Source organism: Myotis nattereri, assembly GCF_964212035.1.
Source record: "Myotis nattereri genome assembly, chromosome: 5".
Lineage (NCBI taxonomy): Eukaryota > Metazoa > Chordata > Mammalia > Chiroptera > Vespertilionidae > Myotis > Myotis nattereri.
The window spans coordinates 107,041,732-107,047,898 of record NC_138080.1 but is presented as its reverse complement, the minus strand read 5'-3'; the positions used below and the strand labels follow the sequence as shown (position 1 = coordinate 107,047,898).

Below are 6,167 nucleotides of genomic sequence, written 5' to 3'. Positions count from 1 at the left end.
TCGCAAGTCCCAGGGACCAAACAGCCGTACATTTAGGGAGCCTCCTCTTCGGGTTCCGTAATCCGTAATCCACTCGACGGCTCACAAGCTCGGGAGACGCGTACTCACGCCGACTGGTTTGTTATAAAGAGCACAGCTCGGGGCAGCGTGGAGAGGCTCACAGGACAGTCTCAGGGAGGGCCCGGAGCTCTGTGCCCCCTCCACCTCCCAGCGCCTCCCAGTTCCCAACCAGAAGCTTCCAGTCTCCTTTGAACTTGTATAACTCAGTCTCCCTCCCTGGAGTTTGGGGGCTGAGGCTGAAGGTTCCCACCCTCTGGTCCCAGGTGTGGGCTTTCTGTGACCAGCGCCATGCTGAAGCCGCCTGGGCCCCAGTCACCTCCTTAGAACCAGGTGTGCTGGGGAATCGCCGCAGTTGGAGGTGATGGCTGGGGGAAGGGGGCTGGGGGTCAGGAGTGACTTGGGGGAGGGGCATGATGGGGGTGAACAGAGCTGGTGGGGCCTGTGGGGGGTAGCCCCAAAAGTGGAGGGGGAGGAGGGGGAAGAGGAGGAGGGGGAGGAGGAGGGGAGAGACGAAGAGCAGGGCTGGGCAGAAGCTGGCATCAGTGGGCACCCGGCCAAGACCAGGAGCCCAGGCTCAGCTACAACAGACAGGCTTCCTCCCCCCACCCCCACCCCCCTGCTTGTACCTGCTCCAGCAGGGCCCGAAGGTATGTGTATTGGTGGGGGTGTGGGGGTGTACCCAGCTTTGCCATGGCCTGAGGGAGGGCGCCACCAGGCCCCATGGCTACTGGAGGATGCAACCAAGAGAGCAGAATCCTGAGGGAGGGTGGGTGTGGGATCAGGAGCGTTGGTCAGTCCACAACTTCATTGATCCAGCTGCCATGAGAAGCGACCCAAGTCTGCTCTAGGGGTCCCCCCCCTTGTAGCTGACCCCAGAAAGAGACCAAGCTTTGGAAGCCAGGGCAGAAGGGTAAACAGGAGCCCTGCCCCTCAGAGGCCAACCTGCCCCCGGCCCTAGGCTCTCAGAGTTCACAGATGCCCCTCCCTCGAGCCTCCCCGAGACCCACGGCCCCTGGCTGAAGGCTTGGAGGCTGGTAGCCCACTCCTCAGGGCCCGGGTTGTCCTGCCAGCCCCCAGGGGAAGCAGGTGGACCAGGGCCCTACTCCAGAGTCAGCAATGAGGCTGCTCCCAGCACCCAGGTTCCTGGGAAACGAGCCTGCAGATACTGTGACTCACGAGCTATTATTTTTAGTTTTGTGCCACAGAAGATGTGCGATATTGAGATCAATTTAAATGTCTTGCTATGAAAACGCTGATGGATGGGGGGCTGTGGGAAGAGAGGGAAAGCCAGACAGACATGGACAAAGACCAGGAGGAAGAAAAGAAATACCCCACAATGTTAGCAAGAGTTTCTTCTCAGTGGCAACATTAGGAATAACCTTCAACTATCTCTATAAAAAAATATGTATATTATCCTTTTATATAATAAAAGGCTAATATGCCAATTGTCCCCTCGGAGTTCGACGTGCGCTGACCACCAGTGGGCAGCACGGAATGAAGGAAGGCCCCAGATGGCAGCCAGAAGGCCCCGATCGGCCCTGATCTCCGGCCAGGCCTAGGGACCCTACCTGTGCACAAATTTTGTGCACCAGGCCTCTAGTTTTTATAATTTTCATAAGAGGTATATGGGTGTCCCAAAAAATGTATACACACTTAACAGCTCATAGACCAATTGATATTTCTTTCTTTTCAGATTTAACCCATTGGAATTAATAATTATTCAAAGAGTGTATATATTTTTGGGGGGGATGCCCTGTGTGTGTTAAATGAATACATAAGGCATGGGAAGGCCTGAGAAAGGCCTCTTGGGTCCGTGTTACCCAGGCTTAGTTACTAGTTACTAGCCTTGCTGCAGAAAAGATCATTCTTTCCCAGGGATTTCAAAGAAAGTTCTGGAACCAAATGGGCCACACACACACACACACACACACACACACACATACTCCTGAAACTGAACCAGAGTGGTATCAGCTCCTAGGATAACTCCCAACCTCTCTTGCCTCCTGGTCGTCCCCTCTCTCTGAATAGGGCTGATCTGTGTGACCAAGAGGAAATGGGGGACCTAACTTCTGAGACTCGATTATGAAGGAAGGCAGGCGTGGCTTCGCCTGGCTGGTCTCCCGTCTCCCACCTCCCACTCTGGGTGAAGCCAGCCACCATGTTATGAGGACACTCAAGCAGCCGTGCAGAGGCCCCGGCCGAGAAGAACTGAGGCCTCACACGAGTAGCCGGCACCAGCGTGGCAACCCCAGGGGTGAACCTCATCACCCAGCTGAGCCAGCATCACCCCGCTAAGCCAGGCTCCAATTCCTGGCCCCCAGACATTGCACGCGATGATAATGTTTGTTGTTTTAAGCTGCTGAATGGGGTAATTGGTTATGCAGCCAGAGGAACTAATCACAATTCCTCAAGGGGCCACACAAAGAGAGACACCCTGGTGACACTGTTGCAGAATTTACCACACAACAGGTACTCAGAAGATTCGGGGAAAACCCTTTATTTGCAGATATACTCGTACGTGACTCAGGGGAGTCGCTCTCCAAAGCTCGAGTACTGAATGTGGAGGGTCTCTCCCACTTATCCCCTTGGTTTCTCTGTCTCCCCAAATACGGACCAGGCTTCCGGACTTTTCTCGGGCTTTGCAGTCCCTCTGTGGGCTGGGATGGGGGACGTGAGGTTACACCCAAAGGCCTGGCCTGGGTGGTGCCCGTGACCTCCCCTCTGGCTAAGCTGTTAAATTCTTGGTTTGTGGCCCTTGTGAACTGGGAGTATTTCAGAAAACAGAATATTGCCTAAGGAAGGGGCAGTGACCTAATTATAGGCTAACAAGAGTGTGCATCAGGATACTGGATACCGGCACAGATTCAGATTGCTGGTCTCCCCCCACACCCCCAGGTTGTCCCCTTATATTCCCCTCAACACCAGGGCGATCACGGATTGTCACCGATCTCCGGAAATACAGGATAATTTGGCCCAAACATGGTGGGGTATTAGCAAGGAAAAGAAATGGGAGCTTTTCGGAAAATGGCTCAGACTCATCCAGTGGTTCCCGGCCAGGCCATTTCTTCTTCTTCTGCCTCTGCCCATGCAAGCTCATGTCTGACTGTATTGATGCATCAAAACCAGAGACCTCGGAACTCTCTCATCCCCAGAACTAATCATCCAAAATCACCAGGATAAGGTCCAAATAAAGAGCAAAGACGGAATAAAAGGAAGAAGGGCAAACATTGTGGTTTCTCATCGTCCCTTCCCTGTTTATTAAAATACTTGTCCGTCATGATGATGAATCGTGAACTCTAATGAGCCGCCGCCTTACGGTTGTTTATTGCTTTGGCGCAAGATCGTCATTATTTGTGCGGGATGGAGCTGGGTCACAGATTTACTGCTTTCCTCGTGACCGCTCTTAAAATATTTGATTTAAACTGTCAGAATGCAAATAACCCCAGATAGCCTCGTAAATGGAGATGTGCGGAGGGTTTTATTGTTAGAAAGGAAATCGTGAATAAGAAATTATGCTGATAACAGTACAATGGCTCTGCATTTACAAAAGAAAAAGGAAAAAAGAGGTTGGAAGAAGAAGGCGGAGGAGGGAGAAGGAGTGGTAATAGATAAAAGTTTCACAACTTAATTTAAAAATATTTTTTTTGGTTAATCCTCACCCGAGGATATTTTCCATTGATTTTTTTTTTTTTTTTTTTTTTTTTTTAGAGAGAGTGGAAGGGAAGGGGAGAGACAGAGATAGAAACATCCATGTGAGAGACACATCGATTGGTTGCCTCCCTCACGCCCCGAACAGGGATTGAGCCTGCAACTGAAGTAGGTGCCCTTGACCAGAATCGAACCCGAGACCCTTCAGTCCGAGGGCCAACACTCTAACCACTGAGCCAAACCACCTAGGGCACAATTTAATTTTAAAATCTAAAATACCGCCCTAACCGGTTTGGCTCAGTGGATAGAGCATCCGCCTGCAGACTGAAGGGTCCCAGGTTCGATTCTGGTCAAAGGCATGTACCTTGGTTGCACGCATATCCCCAGTAGGGAGTGTGCAGGAGGCAGCTGAATCAATGTTTCTCTCTCATCCATGTTTCTAACTCTCTATCCCTCTCCCTTCCTCTCTGTAAAAAATCAATAAAATATATTTTAAAAAATATAAAATAAATAAAATCTAAAATACCACCTTCCGGGCGTGGTTTGCGAGTGCAGCGGCCTCCATGCTCGGGCCTTCACCATGAGCGTCCCGCCTTCATCGACATCAGTGAGGACGACCAGGCTGCTGAGCTTCTCTGAAATCCAAAGGAGCTGAAATTTCAGAGAACTCAGAAGGTGGCTTCATGTAGATTTAGCTCAGTTATTGAACCTGTGATGCACGTCTGAAGGAAGATGATAAAGATGTTGAAAGTGTGATGAACAGCGCGGCAGCCCTCCTGTGGGTCTTGGAGCCAGAAAAGCAAGGAGCCCTGATTGAAAACCTCTGTGAAAAGCTGGTCAAATTTCGGGAAGGTGAACGCCCATCTCTGAGACTGCAGTTGCTAAGCAACCTTTTCCACGGGATGGATCAGAATACGCCTGTAAGATATACAGCATATTGCAGCCTCATTAAAGTGGCAGCATCCTGTGGGGCCATCCAGCTGAGCCGGGTCAGGTCAGAAAATGGATTTCTGACTGGAACCTTACCACTGAGAAAACACACACCCTTTTACGGCTACTTTAGGAGGCACGTGTGGGTTGTAAGGAAAAGTGATGCCGCTCCAAAAGTCTTGGTAGACTTGCTAGGAAGCTACACGGAGGCCGGTGCTTCCCAGGCGCGAGTTGAGGACCACAGGTGTATCGTACGAGCATTGAGAGATCCAAATGCATTTCTCTTCGACCATCTTCTTACTTTGAAACCAGTCAAGTTTTTGGAAGGCGAGCCTATTCATGATCTTTTAACCAATTCTGTGAATGCTAAATTGGCATCATATGTCAAGTTTTATCAGAATAGTTAAGACTTCAGAGATTCACTTGGACTATTACATGAGCAGAAGGTGGCAAAAACGAGATCACTTACTTGTATGGGAATGGCAGTGGGAAATCAAGAAATTTCTTTTGATACAATGCAACAGGGACTTCAGATTGGAGCTGATGACGCTGACGCGTTGGTGACTGATGCCGTGAGAACAAAAGTGCTCTACGGCAACATTGGTCAGACCCGGCGAAAAGCAGTTGCAGTCACGGCACACATCGGACATTTGGAAAACAAATGTATGGCACACTTAATGCCTGGAAACAAAACTTGAACAAAGTGAAAAACAGCCTTTTGAGTCTTTCTGATACCTGGATTTTTATGCTATCAATATTTTTCTTTTGGGGAAACATCTAAATGATAGTAAAACATTTTAAGCTGAAATTTGGGGGGAAAATAAAATAATAATATAAGATACCGCCTTCCACTCAGCCCCTCTTAAAGTCTCCATGGTCCAGGAGGTTCACATCCCATCTTTCTGGCCTGTCTCTGTGATGTCTTCCCAGATAGCCCACAGATGATTTTTAAAAAATGTATTTTATTGATTTTTTACAGAGAGGAAGGGAGAGGGATAGAGAGTTAGAAACATCGATGAGAGAGAAACATCGATTAGCCATCTGCACAACCCCTACTGGGGATGTGCCCACAACCAAGGTACATGCCTTTGACCGGAATCAAATCTGGGACCCTTCAGCCCGCAGGCCGACGCTCTATCCACTGAGCCAACCCGGTTAGGGCCCCACAGATGATTTTACTTGGAGAGGGAGGACCTCATGACCTCACAGCTCCGAGCCTGGTGGGCAGCATCGCTCAGCGGACGTTTGCCGAGTGAACGTGTGAGTGAGTGAATAAAAGATGTGTCCTGGGCATTTCACCAACATTTCCATCAGCACAAGGTCAGCGGAGCCCTGCCTGAGCGCGGCAAGGACAATGCTATGATCCTCACTTGACGGATGACGTTACTGCTGTTCAGGACGTCTCCCATGATCCCAGGGCTGGTAATTACGGGTCAGAAGCCAGGTGTCCTCACTCAATCCAGGGCCCTTTCCTCCGCGTCACTGTTAACGGAAAAGCATTCAAACCTGTGAGGAACTTTTGTGAGTTT

General features: G+C 50.0%; 1 pseudogene across 1 annotated transcript; it reads left to right on the top strand.

Annotated features, from left to right (window-relative positions):
• The first annotated feature begins 3,589 nt into the window (after window positions 1-3,589).
• On the top strand, window positions 3,590-5,419 carry LOC308520316 (eukaryotic translation initiation factor 3 subunit M-like; annotated as a pseudogene). Its single transcript has 2 exons — window positions 3,590-3,661; window positions 4,294-5,419. The product of its transcript is annotated as a eukaryotic translation initiation factor 3 subunit M-like (transcript).
• The last annotated feature ends 748 nt before the right edge of the window (window positions 5,420-6,167 follow it).